The sequence below is a fragment of the Ambystoma mexicanum genome, chromosome 9 (assembly GCF_040938575.1).
Source record: "Ambystoma mexicanum isolate Mex_15411 chromosome 9, UKY_AmexF1_1, whole genome shotgun sequence".
Taxonomy (NCBI): Eukaryota; Metazoa; Chordata; class Amphibia; order Caudata; family Ambystomatidae; genus Ambystoma; species Ambystoma mexicanum.
Genome location: NC_090931.1, coordinates 152,059,001 through 152,078,546, shown reverse-complemented (window position 1 = coordinate 152,078,546; position 19,546 = coordinate 152,059,001). Strand labels below are relative to the sequence as shown.

The 19,546-nt window shown below is 45.5% G+C and overlaps 1 protein-coding gene across 2 annotated transcripts in view; it reads left to right on the top strand.

Moving 5' to 3' along the window:
• GRIK4 (glutamate ionotropic receptor kainate type subunit 4) overlaps positions 1-19,546 on the top strand; it is a 2,031,531-nt gene that overhangs the window by 1,228,921 nt on the left and 783,064 nt on the right. The gene's annotated exons all lie outside the window — the stretch shown is intronic.

Genomic DNA, 19,546 nt, shown 5'->3' with positions numbered 1-19,546 from the left:
AGGCCATTAAATCAGAATTGTTTTTATCTTTCTTTGTGATTGATGTCCTGTTCATACTTGCCATTAAAAGAACGTTTGCATATATTGAACAATGTGGGGAGGGGCATCAACTTACCTTATTTGCTGCACATTTTACTCTTGAATTCGGTGGCCAAATGGTGTGAGCCAGCAAGCTTTTCTTCTAGCCACAGACATACTTGGGGGATCGCAGTGTGACCCCCGTATGCTCTCTGATTCCCGCAGCACACTTTGACAAAGTCATATTACGTTCATGTCCCTACAGGGGTCCCTGACTTTACCTTTAATGTCACAATTGGTAGGAGGGATCTCGCGGGCCCAGCCTATATACAAATTAAAAGAAGATAGCACATCCCTTTACCAGTCCCAGTACAATTTCCACGTCAAGCATTGCAACTTCTTCCCATCCATCCATTCATCAGATCATGTGATGGTTAGGCCCCTCAAGAACTGCAAGATAAGCAGCAGTCCGCGACTCACTGAGGCCTAGACATGGTAGGACCTGAGTGGGCATTTACAGATGTTAATGTCACTGCGGTGGGCCCAACTACATTAGCTTCAGGCCCCACTTGTTAGACAATCCTGGCTACGCCTCTGTCTGGGAGGGAGAAGGGCGGTGTTCCGGCAAGCCGGGCTTATCGGCAAGGGCACAGTTCGCCTTCTAACTTTGGATCGCGAGGAGATGGGGCGATGTCTGAGGTGCAATAAGCAATCCATGGTCCCGCGGTGACCGAAGAGACGGAAGCCTATGCCATGGAGCTGCATCAGCAACATAACACTTCACCTGAATTTAAAACGGCCGACTAGGGTTTTAACCCCTCGTCTGCCATGGCACGGCTTGCAGCCAATATCGAATTACCAACAGGAGGATAAGGATCAATTTAATTGGGAATACTAATTACATCAAATGGAACTGCTAACAGGGAACATGTTATAAAAGGGGATGCCCAATAAGACACAGAGAGGCCGTGGGGATTAACCTATCACTCTCATAATTGGGTAATTAGATCAATAGGGAGCCCTTTAAAAAAAGCCCAGAATTGTCTAGTTAGTGAGACAAAATGGGCTGTGCAGCTTGAAACAGAGGGGAGAGAGGGATGGAGGAACTTGCCTGGAGCTAAACCCGAGAAACAGAGATAACCCAGACTCAGGTCACCAGGGAGTTGCTCCCCTTGACAGCAGCCAGAGCCTGCTGGTGGTTGTAATCCCGACCCTGGAGGGACCTGACCAGGGATGCAGGTCAGCCTCAGGTTAAGAGAAGCCAGAGCTTGCTGGTTGCTATATCCCACATCCCAGAGCGACTTGTCCCAGACCACCAGGGGGTTGCTAAGATGCAGAGGTCCCCTTCAAAGCAGCCAGAGATTGCTGAGAAATATACCTGACACTTGGGCCTCATCACAAGTCCAGCAGTAACCCTTAAAAGTGGTGGAAATGGAATCAGCGCTCCAAATCCCGCTCTGCTGGATCATGAGCCAGTGCAAATACCGCCAACTGCAAAATCAGCCAGTGCTATTACAGCCGGCCATACGAGGCGCAAACACAGCAGCATCACAAGTCAATTTATAGCGGTATTAGGCCCAAAAACTGCCACTAATACCACCAAAACACTGCACCATTAACTCCAGCCTACAGCTGGAGGTAAATAAACACAGGTGCCTGAAATGAAGCCACAGGTGATCCCAATCCATCACAGAGGGCTACATAAGGCACAGCCCTTCCCCAAACACTGTTTCCAAAACCATGCTGCCTCTAGCCACCGTGAGCTGGGACAGGCAGAGGCTCATGCTGTGCTTGGAAGTAGAGAGGCTGGACAACCATCCCAGGACACAGGGAGTACAGGGGGTCATAGGAGGAGGAGAGGGCAAGCAAGGCATGCCCCGATCCCCAGGGTCAGGCCCTCACCTTGGACCCTCACTGACAGCCAGTTGGTCACACTCTACCGCCTCAACAAGTATACCATAACAGAGCTTATCACCACAATACAGGACAACATAGGGAGCAGGATCAACATGTGGACAGCTGTGCCCCTACTGCTGAAACTAGTGTCCGTTCTACAATCCCTTGGAACTGGCACCTTCCAGCACACTCTGGCCATTATGTACGACATGGCACAGCCCACATTCTGTGCAGTGCTGACCCGGGTGCTTGAGGCCCTCCTGCAGCAAATGCAGTTCCACATCACACTGCCTACCACCCCAGCTCAGGTCAATGCCATGAAGGCACAGTTCTGTGAGATTGTCCAAATACCAAATGTGATTGCTGCCTTGGATTGTACCCATGTTGCGCTGGTGACTCCCTGGGCCCACGAAGCAGTGTACCGAAACTGCAAGCACTACCACCCCCTGAATGTGCAGGTGACCTGCAATCCCAACCTCCTCATCACCCACTGCTGTGCCCTCTACCCTGGTTCCACCCACAATGCCTTGGTCCTGCGGAACAGCACACTGCCAGGATACATGGAGAGGCACAAAGGACAACAGACCTGGACAGTGGATGAGTAGAAAAGCCAGCACACATGTGATGAGGGTCACATGCCCAAATGGGGGGGGGGGGGTAGCATGACAAGGGAATGCAAAATGTGCACTTGAGCACCAACGTCACAGTACAAACCAGGGAGCATGCACATGTTGGACTTACCTGCATGGAGAAGCAGTAGTACACATACAATATCAACCAAATTCACCAACATGACTACAGATACCACAATGCAACATGCACCCACCAAAATAATGCAGACAAATGGCCAAATTGCCACACAGAACAACATCACTTCCAGTGCCACAGTCATGCAGCCATGTGTAGACAGCCCACAATGCCCACCCGTTGCCACAAGAGGCCCAGGGACGGACCATGCCACATTCACAGTTTAAATACACAGCCACATGACAGTCAACATGTCCGCTGCACATGTCACCAACCGACACCTTTCATAACTTATTCTGCAAGGGGACAGGGTGCATGCGAAGCAAAAACAATGCATGGCACAAGGAACTGTACAGGCACAGACATAGAATAGACACATTCCGGGAAATGAAGGCCCCTCTGCATGCACAAGTAGTCCCTTGACCTGATATTGTTTAAGCCCTCCCCCACACCTTCGACTGTGACTAATGCCTGTGCCCCTACCCAGGCATGTGACTGCAAATACCCACAGCTGCCCTGGCCAATGACCCCTGTGCCTGATCCGAAAACACTGCAAGAGAATGCCTACAACCACGCTCAGCAGGGCCTGTGTGTGCAGCAAGCGTACCTTTGGCCTTCTGAAGTCATGTTTTTGCTGCCTTGACCATAAGGGTGGAGCCCTGATGTAAGCTCTGGAGAAAGTTGTCAAAATTGTGCTTGTGTGTGCAATGTTGAACAATATCTGCCTGAAGAAAAATGTTCCACTACCCCCTGACGTGGACCTGCCACCCCCAGAGAATAAGGATGCAGTGCCTTTGGTAGAGGCAAGCGTAAGCATTGCCAGAGATGACATGATGATGGGAGAATGGACATAGCACACACCATGCACAACTGTGTGACACCACCCCAATCAATAAACAAGACAATGACACAATCAGGAATGTCCTTGCATTGATGAATTTTAACAGTTTTTATGGAATGAAGTGCCCCAACTATCCCCCTCCCACCACCAACACCCCATCACACTATACCCCCTCTCACCATCAACACCCCATCACGTTATTCCAAATCCCCCCGTCCTCCACCTACCCCCAACACACTATCCCCCCTCCCACCACCAATTCCCCATCACAATATCCTCCTTGCCCCCACCAACACCCCATCACACTATCCCCTCTCCCACCACCAACACCCCATAACGTTATCCCTCCTCCCCCTTCCTCCACCAACACCCCATCCCACTATCCCCCTTACACCCTCCCACCACCTACTCCCCATTGCATCCCCATCACACTATCCCCCTCCCCCCACCAACACCCCATCACACTGTCCCCCCTCTCCCTCCCATCACCAACACCCCAGCATAGCCACTCATGGCATTGAGTGTCCCAGAGTCTTTCACAACCGTGGCCTCTCGCCCCCACTCCCTCTGCCAGTCCCTGGTCATTTTGAGCAAAGAAGGTACTCTGACTGTCACGGTGGCGTGCCCTGCTATGACCCCTCTGTGGGTGGGGTGGAGGTGGAGGGGACGGAGCGTGTCCCCAGGTTCTATTGCCGTTGCACCTCTGTGCTCTGCCGGATGGCTTCTGCTAGTGCAGAGATGCCTAGGGTCATTTCCCTGACCTATTGTGCATACAGTGTCAGGGCTGCCATGTTGGCTGTCGTCTCGGCCCAGTTCCATGCCATGTCACGCACAACCCTGTGGGTGGCCTCATGGATACTGTCCCGAATGGCCTGCATTTGTGCAGAGTAAGTGTAGCCAATCTCCCTCATCTCCCGCTGTCCGCTCTCCATGTCCTCGGGCCTACGAAACAGCATTCTGTGTGTTGGGCTGCTCTGTGTGGGTGAGGGGCTCGGCACTGGCACAGGGCTGAATGCAGGGGAGGCATATGATGGCGTGCCAGCATCTGGCTCTGGGGTCTGTGTGAGCTGGCGGCATGGATGGCTTTCTGGGGAGTGTTGGTGCTAGCGGCATGGAGGGCTCTCTGGGGAGTGCAGCCTTTCGGTAGGAGATGACACCGGGATTGTGTCCCCCTGTGGCTTCTCAGCCACCCTGTCGGAAGGTGTCGCCTCTGGGTCAGTGCCTACAGCTGCGGGTGTGGGTGCAGCATGCCCAGCACTGCTCCAGGCAGCCTGTGGCATGGCCATTGCCTTGGCGCTGCTCTGCTGCAGCGTTTTGTGCCTGGCCATCCACTTGGTGTGGCCTGTGTCGGCCTTTGCAGGGTGGTGATGGCAGACCTTGAGGGCCTGGATGGGCCTCTCCCTGATGTGCCTGCAACCTCCTCCTACTCCTCCTCAGAAGCCTCGGGTGATGCGTGAGTACTTGTAGAGGACATAGGAAATGTCATCAGGTATGGTTCCCCCACATGTGCTGGCATGCAAGACACAATTACTATGGTACAGAGTGTGACCCCACACATATTGGCACATGGACATGGCCGGTCATGAAAGGATGCATGTGGGCCCAGCATCCTGGTGTTGCTTGTAGCGATGGATGTGTGACCCATGGCCTGTTGGTCCTTGGCCTGTGTTTGGGTAGGGCAGGGGGTCCATGCTAGGGCAGCTTATGTCTGACATGCATGCTTTTGGTCCTTCATTGCCCCACAACCTCTTGCCGGGCATCACTCACATGGTGGGGGGGCTTGGCTTGTTCCATGGCACTATCATGGCTCTATGGGGCACTGCATTTCAGCCAGCAGTGTTGTACTGTGGTGCACAGTGACTGGCAAGCTGCGCCCATGTCGGTGTAGAGGGACATATACTTCCATGTGGCTCGTCTGCCATACCAACATGGGGCAGGCCAACTGGGCCCACAACATGTTGGTGTGACTCCTGCACTGTGTCGTGGTTACTCACGCACTGCACCCAAATATTCGGTGTACCCGTGGTGAGGAGTAGCAGATTTGGGTACAAAATATACTAATACACAGAAACTAGTACTGCTACTGGGAAGGGTTCATCTTGATTGTGTGTCATTGAATAAAGCATGACCAATTTGTAAAATCAAGGAACCTTCACTGGTTTTACTAATCGAATGTATCTTGAAAGAAATATTTAACCCAAAAAGGAACAAGTCCAGAAGGAAAACCCACATACACACGAGGGGTTGTGAAAATAAATAACTTGTATTGAACACACGTATTTACGAATTTGTGCAAAACATTTTACATTAATTACAAACAAAGACAGACCATAATGTTTCCAAAAAACAATAATGCAACTTAAACATAGTGTAATAAAGAGAAATTCAAAAAATTGGACATAGAACAGAAAAATCGACACTGATCAACAATTTATGCTCTTCATGAGTGTTTGCGTTGAAACAAATTCCTAAGTTGATCCAGTACTCTTAGAGCTATCAATCACTTTATATTGGGACAAAGTAATCCCAACTGGTTATGTGCCAGATGATTCCAACTGGTTGTATGCCAACTGGTTATATGCCTATGCCAACTGGTTATATGCTAACGTCGCAGGGGGTTTGTAGGTGGGAGTCCCACATCTAGAAGTGTAACAATCCATATGCAGTATTGTCTCACTAAACCAAATTAAGTAGGTACATAAGTCCCCCTTGCTTGAAAACTGATGTTTTGGCGGCCATGGCGTCCATCGTGTATCAAGGTTAGAGGAACGTGGAAGCCGCCTTCTTCAGGGCAGTTGAGTGACCCCTGTAGTGAAAAAGACCAAGAGAAAAAAGCATAGGTCAATTACTCTCTTGGTACAGTGGCGTTTCCCTGCTGGACCTTTAAGGGTGGATTAGTAAAAGGTTGACCGAATCAGAACCTGAAGGACAATAATTCCAATTATGGTGAATACTAAAAAGTGAAAGGGTGGGGGAACCTTTAATGAGAGACAGAGTGAACTGTATGTCAACTCCTATCTGTAATTGGCGGTGGTGGGCGTAAAAAATATAAATATCTCACCACAGAAACCTTGTAGACACTCTCTTAGTAGCACAGACTCTCCGGACTGGGCGTCGCGGGATGCAGGGGTGGTTGCAGTGCAAGAGGGGAAAATAAATCCTTGGTTACCCTTCTTGTTTGCTATGTGCAGCTCACACTCCTGAGGTAATGCTCTGTAAGAAAGTTAACAGAGATGTGGGTAAAGGCAGGAATTGACAGGTGCTGTGGACCTCCTGACTAGTGTGCCTATTTGCAGTTGTAAAAAGGAGAGTAGGAAACAGTACCTGGGTGGGAATGTACGGTAGAAAATCTGAATATTCCTTTATGGTGAAAAACCCAAAATGGGGGAGGCTCAAGCAGTGTGTAGCCGTCCTTCTTCTTTATTTCTGTAGCAGAAGAAGTCAAAAAAAAGGAAAGAAAAAAGCTAATTATAAAAAATGCTTTTTGGCGGTTCACATGTCTTTCTGAGGTAAAGATAAACTGTGAAAAGTGCTCTCCTACAGCGTGTGCGCCGTGGGAAGCACAAACCTCTTGAGAGGCCGCATCTTGATGTGTGCTGGAATTTACCTGAGTTCGTTGGGTGCCATGTGTGAGGCCAAGTCCCTGTAGTCAGCCTGCTGCCGAAAGACATGCGTTCGGCGTGTGCAGAGCTGCTGTTATGGAGGCAGACAAGGGCCAGGGGTGGAAGGGGGTGTATGGGTCTCTGAGCCAATCAGAATATTGAAAGACTCAGAGACCTGATTCGCTGAAGCCGTAGCAATGCGGAAATGGACGCTGCCGGAGTGGTCAGTGTCTCCGTGTTTGATAGGAAGTTCTGCAATGGCTCTGCAGATGTCCACTGGCTTGGAGAAAAAGGAAATCTAGAGGTAAGCACTGCGGCTACAAGCTGTTGTGCGCACAGTGGTTATAGATTGCAACAGGGATCTTGCGCGACTCAGCAGGCCTAGGAGGAGTGTGTTGGAGACAGACTCTGGGTCTCGGGTACTGGAGCTAAAATCAGTAAGTCAAGAATTGGTGTGGATTGGGCATTGTAGGTGCGGCGGTAATGCAGAGAAATGCGCCTCCTTGTGGATAATGACGGAGACTGGGGCCACTCTTGGTAGGCAAAGTGAGGACCAAGGCGGTGTGTAATTATAGCAGTCTCTAGCCGTGAATTGTGCAGTGTTAGGTGGGATCCAAATGAGGATTGGTTGGAGAATGTCTCCGTGTGATCTGGGTATCCATACCAGATGTTGGAGATGTCACTGGTAGGAAGAAACGTCTGGTGCATGTGGGGTAGCAGGGTTTGAAACAACGACTGCGTGCCCCGCGGCAGATAATTATCTTTGTGGGAAGAGTTGTTGTTCGTTGAGGCCGTGGGAGACAGAATCCATTCTGTGTATCCAACGGCATTCAAGGTCTAGCAGACGGCCCTGAATGTTAGGTCCACTGCGAACCCGATCAATGACCCACCATTTGATGTCATGGGTATTGTGTTTTTTCTCCATATAGTGCTGTACTAGTGGAGATGTCATATTTTTGCAGCAGATTCTTGACCGATGTTCGGATATCCGTGTGCCAACATTACGCATGGTCTGTCCAATGTAGCGTAAGTGGCATGGGTACTCTATGCAGTATACCACTTGGTTCGGTTTGCAATTTGAGACGTCATTGAGGGTCCATGTTTTTTTTCCAATCTGAAATTGTTGCAGTTTCATAGTGAATTGGCATACAGAGCAGGTACCGCATGGGTGGTACTCACGCACCACATTCCTTCTTGCACAGGGTGCCCCAGCAGGGGTGGTGTGCATGGTACTTGGATTGGTCACTTGCCATCCCTTCACACTGCTGTGACACTCATGGGTGCCCTTAGTGCCCTGCCCATGGCTGCTGGGGAGGGTGGCTGATGTGGCACCCCGTCTCTTCACCCTGATTGGCCTGTCCAGCTGCTGGGTCTGCTGACACGTATCCTTTTCCACTGGCGTGTCTTGTGCTAGGCTCACATTTATGCATGGACTTGTGCTGGGGGGTGTTTAACTCCCCTCCTGCCTCCTGGCTGCTGGCACCCACCTCCGTACCTCCGACTTCCTTTAATGCCCTCCATGTCAAGGACCATGCTGCACTTCTCCTCACAGGCAGTCAGGACTGGCAGTGATGGTATGCCAGATGGCTGTTATGCTTTGGACCAGTGTCTTCCTCTGCCTGCTGCCTTACAGTTTGTCGCAGTGGGCCACAACCTCATCAGTGAAGACCACTAATTCACCCTTACTGAACTTGGGTTTACAGAGTCGATTTTCAGCCACCTTGCCTTGGGTCCTCTCCTGTGACATTTTTGATGATTTAGAGGTCCAGATGTCTGCAGGAAGTAGATTGTGTTTTTCAAAATGGCCGCTGCAATACTTCCTGTTCTGGCGATGATGCAATTTCCGCCAGTGCTAATAGCACCAGGCTCACCAGCGGTAGCGCTATTAGCGCTAGATTTTCGGTGGTAGCCCTTATTTCGGTGCTGTTTCCACCCGGCGCTAAAGCTTTACTGCCGGAGTCAGGGGCGCGTTTGCACCAAGTTGTGATGCAGTGGTAATACTGCTGCACGACTCGGCAGTAACAATATTTACGTTGACAGTAATTGCACCAGATTACCGCCCAAGTTGTAATGAGGCCCACTGGGTGAGACGAGATCAAGATCACAAGTTGATGGTTGGGAAGAAACTACCTTGTTTGGGAGAACCTAGAGCTTGCAGGAAGCTACTGTTTAAAACCATAATTTTATGCTTTGCCCCAGGTGGGTGACTCATGTCTGGAGAGTGACAATGCCACAGCCTGACAAAATACATATTGAAGGCAAGCAAAATACTTGCTGCTAGGAGCATGTCTAAAGTTATGTCCACTACCCCAGGAGGGGCACACATGGCTAGTGGGCGAGAATAGCTAGGCCTTACCAGCAACCTACAGAAAAGGGGGAAATGGGAAAAAGCCCAGAAGCTGCTTAGCACTTTACCTCTGAGGCTGTGAAGTCAGGAAGTGGCAGGGCGCTCCATCCCCGAGACTGTGACTTACACTGGAGAATTCTGGGAAGAGTAGCAGTTTCCTAGTAAAGTCTGTGTGACTCTGTGAGTTGTCCCCCTCGTTGACACCTTTACTTTATTATTTGGGTTTCATTCCTGTTGACTCTATAGCAGTTATCTCACAACCCTTCATGTTGTGTCCAAGAACTAGGAAGCCTGCTGAGTGCTCCATCTAGAGAATCAGTGATAGTCAGGAGCCTTTATTCCCACTAGATTAGGAATCTTGAAACCTTATAAATTACCCCATCCTGTCACTGTTTTGCTCCTGTGGACTGCAGAGAGGAATATCCTGTTTTGTTCTTGAAAGACCCATTTACGTTATATGAGTTTATTCCCATTCAGACAATGTTAAATAAAAGGTTTGACCTCTATCGTCTGACACACATGTGCTCTGTTGAACCTATTTCATCATACACAGCTCAGTCCCATAGAAATAAACACATTTATGAGAAGACCTGGTTCATCGTTTGGTAGTGAGGCTAACTATTCAGGCTGCACTCGTTCAAAGACAGCTGAGCTGACTCAGATTACTGCATAATACATCATTGAAAGCTTAATGAAAAAAAGGGGTTTTATCAGGTAAGCAAAAAAATATGCACAACAGCGTAGTCACAGACAAATATCACAATCTATACTTTAGCAAAACGTCAGGTAATCAAAACCCATACGCGTAGTAAAACTGTAAGTGGTCTTTTGTGTTCAACAATGTTTTATTAAGAACCTTAAGAATACAAGGTTTGAACAGTACTTAGAACATCATAGTATGATATGCAAAGGTATTACAAAGAAAATATTATAGCAAGATGCCCATAAATCGTATAATTAAAAACAGCACGCAAACCTAGTATAATGAACATGAGGAAATAAGCACAAATGCAGTAGGCTGCAGATTAGGATAAACTAGTATTTGTATAAGATTTATATAAATAAGAACTTGAATACATACAGTAGACAAAACAGAACTGACATGAACGTGAGGAGGGAGAAAAGGGGGCGTGGCAAAAAGGAAGGTGAAGGCTAGTGTTATAATCTTTTCCAAATGCCTAAAACCAAACATTTCTTAAAAATTCTAGAAATGATTGCCATTTCAATTCATGTTTATGCAGTAGTTGTGGAGACGAGGCATTGTATTTCTCCAGCTATGAATATTGCAAACTGAATTCCACTATACTTTAAACAAAACATTCCTGAGGTCTTTCCAATTGGAGGTAATAGTCTGAACAGCAATAAGCAAAAGTAGATCAAACAATTAACAATCATTTTTAATCAAAGCGGGTTGGATACTTTTGCTTCCATGAAATAGAACTGTAAATGAAAACTCTGATTGAATCTTGAAAATGTGCTTTAGAGTTGACCACATCTGTTTCCAGAAACCTTTGACATATACACACTCGAACATAGTATGTTTGTCCTTGTTTGCAAAGACAACTCCAACAGTTATCGCCTTGGGATATGCCTCCTTTAGACAGCATTAATGGAGTGATATAAGCTGAAAGATGAAAGGAAAGCAGGCTAGCTGAAACAATTATTTTGGAAATATTGGACCATACACCAGGCCAGCTTCTTTGGGAGTCCTTGAGAGAGAAATCCTGATTCCACGCCTCTAGACACTTAAGTAAAATTCCTTCCTTTAGCACAGATGAGCTGTCTTTGTATAACATGGCCGCTGTGAAATGAGACTTAGATAAATTAAGTAATCTTTGGGTGGAAAAGGAAGTTGCATTATATATTAGGATATTGTAATTTTCCATAATAGCTTCCAACAGTCTAGCATATTTCTGTAAAAGGAATAATGGTGCATCAAATTTTGCTGTAAATTCATCAAAGGTGAGAGGAATACCTTGATTAAACAGTTGTCCCACATATTTAATACTGAGAGAGAGCCATGGCCTCCAGCACAGAGTTCTTTTATTGATTTTTATCAGGGGGTTCAACCAAATGTAATGAGAAATAAACAGATCTTTTTGAAGTTAGCTGTAATAAATATGATCAAAAGTACCTAATCGAGACATTAATACTCGTACTATAGAAGCGTTTATTATTGTTTTTAATATAAGGGCAATCCATTAGGGTGTGTGGGGAGACCATTGCTCTCTCTATAGCATACCAATTAGGCATATCTGAAGATGCAGGGATAAACCACGACTGGACTTGTCTTAAAACAAAGGCTGAGCGGTAATTTTTATAGTCTGGGAAACTTAGGCTGCCTTCTGTGCTGGGCATTTTAAGCTTATATAATGATATCCTTCGGTTTTTTTCCCTCAGAGAAAATTCAGGATACAGGTATCCAATGATTTTAAAAAAGGAAACCGGAATAAAGGTGGGAAGCACATATAGATAATAATGTACAATTGGGGAAATCATCATTTTAACAGCCTCAAATCTACCGCACCAGGATAAGAAAAGAGGGGACCAAGACATTGTTAATTCTTTCACTTTAGCTAGAATTTTGGTTTTGTTATGTTTGATTATATTCTTCTCTGCTGACTCAATGTGGATACCTAAATATTTAATACCCGTTGTACACCATTTCATTCCAAGCCTTGCAGTGTGGTGTCTGGTGAAATGCATATCTAGTGGTAATATTTCTGATTTGTCCGTATTGAGTTTATAGCCTGATGCTAGAGAGAATTGCATTATTACGCTAGTCAAATGATCTAAACCCTTGTCTGATATATTCAAAAAGAGTAAGAAGTTGTCTGGATAGGCCGCCAGTTTAATTTTATTACCTTTATAATGTATTCCCTCTATGTTTTCATCCTGTCGGATTGCTTCCAGGAAGGGTTCGAAAGCAAGAATAAATGAAAAGGGTGAAAGGGGGCATCCCCGGCGAGTACCCCTATAAATGGGGAATAAAGGGGGTAAGTGATTATTTATGAAAACTGAAGTAGTAGGATTGGAGTAAAGTACTTTAATCATGGATATGAAAGAATTAGGAATACTGTGCCAAGAAAGAGCTTCGAACATGTAGTTCCAATCTACTCTGTCGAAAAGCTTTCTCCACAGCAAGGGCTAAAGCTGCATAAGGATTAGGGGAGTCATGGATAACCTTAAGAATATTCAAAAAGAGTCTGGTGTCAGCTGAGGATGATCTGCCTTTAACGTAACCTACCTGATCATTTATAATTACATTTGGAAGATAGGGGATAAGTCTATTGGAAAGAAGTTTAGCAAAGATATTACAGTCGGTATTAATTAAAAAGATGGGTCTAGAGTTTTGAACCAGTTCAGGGTCTTTATTGGGCTTGAGGAATACAATTAGCATTGCTTTGGAGAAGGATCCAACAGCTTTCTCTTGTGCAATAAATCAACTAATAGCTTTTTTCAAAGGACGTTCCACTATACAAGCTGCACAGTTACACTACTAGCAGTACAGTTCTAAATCTTGGCTGTGAAAATTATCTCACTACGCTTGTCAAAAAGCTGTACTCCCACCAGAGATACGTTGATTGGAGGTCTTCCCACAGCTAACTTGAATCTTCAGGCTTGTAATGTTTAAAGGGTTGGATCTTAAAGGAGCTAATAGAAAACTTGACTGCTAATTCAAAATGAAAAAGATGAAAGGCAGTTTAGAAAGGGCAGTTAAGATCATCTTCCCTTAACATTCTAGGTTGGATCCCTGCTGCGAAGATCCACCATCTTGGAGTGGGTTCAACCCCAATCCTCCATCTTGAACACTGAACTCCACCACATACTTATGAGTACTACCAGCTCTATGAGTCCTAGTATTAGGCCTAACCTTACCCGCCCGGCCCCTGATGCCCCTGACACTTTATTGGGCTTGGGAATGCAATTAGCATTGCTTCAGAGAAGTATTCAACAGCTTTCTCTTGTGCAATAAATGGGGTGAAGAGTTCATTACGTTTAGGGGCTAATATATCTTTGAAACAGGTACCTCAGTAGATGATATGGGGGGGACTAAAGATTGTAAATTAGGATTTTCATAAGAGTTACGATGTATAAGTTTATTGAAGTCTGTAGCGTCTGCATTATTGGGTACTGCATCTATAGAATATAATTTCTGATAGAACTTTGAAAACACCTCCAGAATGTCTTTATCTTTCATGACTCTTTTGCCGTCCTGATCAGTGATAATGGTAACTTTAGTCTGAAGATAGGAGGCTAGAGCTTTCCATATTTTTTTCGAGGACTGATAAATCTTGTGTTTGTATTTCAAGAGATTGGAGCATGAATATTCAGTTGCTAAATTGTCATACTGTATCCTTAGCTTGATAATCTTCTGAAGAAGAGGAGCTGAATTTGTTCGAATACAATCTGATTGTATACTTTTTATGAGTTGAAGAACATCTTCAGCCTCCTTTTTAAGTTTTTTCTTCTTCGCAGCCGAATATGATATAATGTGGCCCTTTAATACTGCTTTGTAGTAGTCCCAATGGTTGTGTACTGAAGTGTCTATTGAGGGATTTTCATTGAAGAAGTGAGTATATTGTTGATGAATACATTTCACAAATCGTTCATCTTTCAAGAGGGCAGGGTTAAACCTCCATCTATTATTTTAATGAACAAACAAAGTTTGTGCAATATAGGTTACATGATTTTAAGAAACCTCAGTGGTATTTGAACATTTGCCCATCACCTAGATTAAGACGATTCATCTTGCTACTTAGATTGGAACAACTTCCCACAAGAATGGTTATAGGAAGACAAATTAAGATGGCTGCTATGGTCCGAATATGCCGACTATGTAAAATCCAAGATCATTTGTAGTCTGCAAAGCACCTTTTGACAGAATGCTCTGAGATGGCCAGTACTTTTATTCCTTTGCTGGAAAGTTTTGTCCATAACAAAGAGTATATCAAGAACAACCTGTTTTGGAACCACTGTGTTAATACAAACAGTTTGCGCCTGTTGACTGCTTTATATGGCATATGGTTGAGGATCGAAGACAAATTGGACATAACATTTTAAGTAATAGTTTTAACCGAATAATCTGTATTTTTGTAATTGTTATATAGAGATTTAGGAGATATATATTTATTATATAAGGTTTCTGATTATTGTTTTTTATATCTTTATTCCTATCTCCATTTTAAATCTTTTTTTATAAGAATTTCTCTTTTGTTACAAATACATAACATTTATTTTATATTTTGTGTAAAGTTTATAAATTAAACTATATCACAATAAACAAATAAATTATTTTAATGAACATTCTGTGAACTATATAATTTAACATGAACAGAGGCATAATCAGATAATGAGATACTGTCTATTGTGGCCTCTAACAAATGATTGGCTAATGATTCAGATATAAAGACATAACTAATTCACAAAAAGGAGTTATGGGGAGGTGAATAAAAAGTGTAGTCTAAATCTGATGGATGGGTAATCCGTCAAGAATCAATAAGGCCCAATTCTGTAATGAAGTTGTGGAATTGTATATGAGATTTAGTAGATTTAAATCGTAAATTGGACTTTTTCATCAAACGGTAAGTGGTTTTACCACAATAGAAAAAATAGTTTTCAAAGAATACCTTCTTTGTATACTCCCCATATCCAATAGCGGGAGTAACTAGCTTCTCCTGAACCAAGTGGAGCATTTAAAGTCTCTAGCAAGTCTCAAGAAAACCTAGAGGATAGGGATCTTTCATTCAATCCAGGATCAGGTCAGGAAACATCCACAGTGGGTGGGTTTCTGTTAAGGACCTTCCCTTCAAAGGGGCTGCCAAGAGACAGTACCTCTTGCTCAAGGTAGTCCACTGACACTTTTAGATGCAGAACGGCTCTCGTAGCCAAGGGGGTGTTTGCCAGTTAGAGGGACGGATTCTGGGTTCACAGTGAGTATTTAGTCTGTGTCGTTGCTTCAGAAATGTATTCTAATTATGGAGGATTGACCCTGACTCTACTTTATGAAACCGATCTTCCATCAATGGAATAATAACCGGGGCCTCTATTCTGTGGAAAAATAGTAACCAGAAATATGATGGGTGGAAGATTCTGAATAAATCTTAACCACTGCCACTGCTCTGTGCAACCTTCCACACCATGGTATGGTATGGTCATGTTTATTTATATAGCACCTATACACAGGCAAGTGTTTCAAAGCACTCAAGGAGAGAAGGAACACAGGAAAAAACAACAGTCGCTCAGAGCCCTTGAATTCCTGAGATGATAACAGTCTGCACAGGCAAATTAAGTGAATATTATACTTTTAACAGTTTAGATACAGCAAATAGGCCTGCGACGATTATGCCGTTTTTTTAAAGTGCACATTAAGGGGTGAAGACAAGGGAGAACAGACAGAACAATCTTCAGTCAGGGCTGTATACAGATCGTGCAAGTGTGGGAAGGCAAGGGAGGGGCAAGGGACCAAGTGCGCCCAGTCAGTAGAGACTGGTCAAGTGCGGAGAGAGAAGCTCTCAGGGTTTTATTACAAGTGCAATGGGGTGTAGGGCCTTGCAGCAAGTGCAGAAGGACAGGCAGGGGTGCCTGGGACCTGTAAGACTCTGAAGTCCACCAGGTGGCCAGTCAATAAAACGTGTGGAAGGAGGAGTAGAAGGAATAGCAGAGAGCTAGGTTAGCAGGGCAGGGTGGGAGAGAAGGAAGAGTCGAAGAGGAAGGTCTTCAGGAGTTTCCGGAACTTGAGAATTTTAGGCTCAAGCCGGAGGCTGGCAGTGAGGCCGTTCCAGAGGGAGGCGCCTGCTGAGGAAAGGGATTTCCCTCCAAATCTCTGCTTGTAGAACCGGCTCACTCGCAGAAGGTTGGAGGTAGAAGAGCGGCCGTCTCAAGAGGGACAGTATTTAGGAAGGCAATGTTGAAGGTAAGTAGGTCCCAGGCCCCAGAAAGCCTTGTGGACAATGCAGAGGGACTTGAATTTGATCCTTGCAGTCACGGGGAGCTAGTGAAGGGATTTCAGCACCAGAGAGATGCAGTCCCTGGGCTTGAGGCCAAGGATAAGCCTTGCGGTTCTGTTCTGGATGAGCTGCAGAGGGTGCAGGGCAGAAGCAGGGAGGTTGAGGAAGAGGCTGTAGCAGTAGAGAACTAGGGCCCTGGAGATGATGAGCCACTGAGGGAAGGTGAGAAAAGGTAGAGTGCCTCTAAGGAAGTGTAGTTGATAGTTAGACTTTTTTGAAATGTCAGAAATGTGAGAGGAGAGAGCAGAGTCGAAGATGACCCCAAGGTTTTTAGCTTCACAGGTGGCGGTAGGCGCATGGCCAGGGGAGGGCAGCCAGAGTGAGAGGTGGGAAGTGGGAGCAGGTTTCCAAATACGAACAATCTCAGTTTTACTGGAATTGAGACAAAGGTCGTTTGCAGCACACCATGACTGAATAGCGGACAGACAGTCAGGTATGTGTGAGGAGGAAGAGGCGGCTGAGAGTAGCCTGAAGGATGGCTGCGTGTCATCTGCATAATACTGGAAATTAGAGGTGAAAGTGGCAATCACATGTGGCAGGGCAGCCATGTAGACGTTGAAGAACAAGGGGGATAGGTTGGAACCCTGGGGAGCGCCGCAGGTTGAGAGGGTTATAGTTGAGAGAAAGTCACCAAGTTCGACCTGGGATGGGCGGTCGGCGAGAAAAGAGGTTAACCAAGCCAGAGCCTGACCTGTGACTCCTAAGGTGTCACAAAGCCATGATATCAGGATGCTGTGGTTAAACGTGTCAAACGCAGAGGAGAGATCAAGGAGAATGAGGACAGTGGGAGTGTTAGATTTGAGAACCGGTTCATCATTTCTTTGTATGTCTGTGCCATTGCAGAAGGGGACCACCCATATGCAAATCAGTCTTTGTCTGGCCACCAATGGAAACAGTCTAGTTCCAGCTGTTAAACCAAGTGGAAAATAGACCAGGCAATCTTTAACAAATTCTAGGTTTGAGAAGGCTGAAACATGTTTGTGGTTGCTTGTGTTTCTGTGCAGAGGGGACGGCGCCTAGTCATAAACTTCCTGGCTCCTGGCAGAGTTGCTCAATCTCATTTCTCCACCCACCCCTCGTAACTGCCCCTGCTCAGATTGGCCCATTGGAACATTCCTATGCTGTCCACTATAGCGGTTGTGTGCTTGCCTCCTTCCTTCTCAAGCTGAGTAAAGGGTTTTCTCTGTCTAACCAGCTGGACAAACTCCTCTCTTCTCCTTTCCAGTATTAGTCTCTGCTACCCACTACCAACGTTCTTATATGTTTACCCTCCTCCAAGAACTCTCCATCTAGATGGTAATCCTCCTCCTCCTTAAATAACTCTACCTCCGGATGGTACCCCTCCTCCTATTCTAGTAACTCTATCTCCCTCCAACCTGCAACAATCTCTTTTCACCTCTTCTCATCTCAGAAGCCCTCTTTCTCGCCAATCTTCTCCACAAGGCACCATGCAGCTCCTTCTCTAACACCCCACACTTCTATTTTGAGGGAAGTGACTTTTATAGAACTATCTCTCCTCCCCTGGGAGTGGTACTTAGAGTCAAGGATGCAACCTATGTAGTCTAGGCTGACGTAGCCTGTGTTTGGGCAATGTGCCTGAGGTCCTTTGGGCTGAGAGGGGTATATCCTGAGGTTATATAAAGACCTGCCTCCATTTAAGATGTTGCAATGGCTCGGAATCTGTGGAGCTCTTCTGGCATGCCCTTCTTTGAACTTTGCCCACGTCCTCCCCAGCTTGCGATTTATAAAATAGGAACACTTTTGATAATCCAGTTATTGCAAGCATGATATGCTTTTGTCATGGGGAAATTGTAACATTGTGCCCATAATGTGATTGACTCAGGAAAGTATTGTTGTATTTTCTCCCTTTTGCAGTCACTGCACATGCATTTCTCTTTGATCTGTTTCCTAAGAACGACACGGTAGTCGGGTGAATTCTGAAAGTTTTGATAACTTGCTTGAGTGATTCCTTCAGTCAGCTATGCCAATGGAAGAATTGTATCAAAACACTCTGAGCAAGTTCCAGGGACTGCAACTTTGATCTCTTAAAGATGAAGGACCTGATTTCTAAGTAGGGTGTTTGAGTCTGGCAAGTGAAGTAGAATGGATCACTAGAGCTACTGTAAAGGAGGGCTTATGGCTGACCCCCTTCGCAGGAGTTTTGCATGTAGCTATATTCTAGGATTGAGAGTGCTGGGTATAGTGATATGCTTGGTTTGAGGATGAGAATGCAAAAAAAAAAATCTAAAATGTTGAACATAGCAAGATTTTTAACTGGGAAATGATGGAAAGATTGTGATTCTCAGAGCTCAATTCCCAAAGGAACTGCACCTTTGCAAATGAGGAATTACCCGTAAGCAGCTTTGATTGTTTCTGCTACCTTAAACCTGATCCGCAAAACATAAACTACATCAAATATGGAGATGGATGGGTCCTCGCTAAGATGCTCGTACCCATTTTTTGTAAATCACATTTGCACATGAGCATCTCAGAGATGCTCCTGGGCATCTGCAGATTGGTTCAAAGTTAGGCTTTGCAACTTGGGTGTAAAGTATCAGGTGCAAATCAGATATTCTTCTGACTTGCTGTAGTGCAGATGTTTGTGAGTCAGGATCTGAGAATCTTGCAGTGGTGGATGCAGCAAGTTTCTTGAAACACAAATTAATGCACATTAGTACCTGTCGAGGGACAATTAGATTGGAACGAACAATCTTATAGGCCCTCACCAAGTCGTTTCCAGCACAACAAAGACCTACCTGTCTTCGAGGGCCACGTGCGCCACGTCTCTCAAGTTCCTTCCCTTTTCTTAGATTGGCCACCATGGAAAGGGAGAAGGGATTATATTTAGCCAATCCATGACAAGCGTTTTGTTTGTTTTGTTTTTCATATCTTTTAATATCCACCATGTAAAGGGAGAAGGGACTTTGCATAGTCCCTTCTCCCCGATGCCTAGTGGCCATTTTCTTTTTTTTGTTGCTCAAGTTGACAAATGGTTTACATGCCGTTCATCAACCTGAATAAAAATGCTATTAGTATCCCGGTACAACGTGCCAGGGTAGTATTAGCAATAGAACCCTCGGGGGGG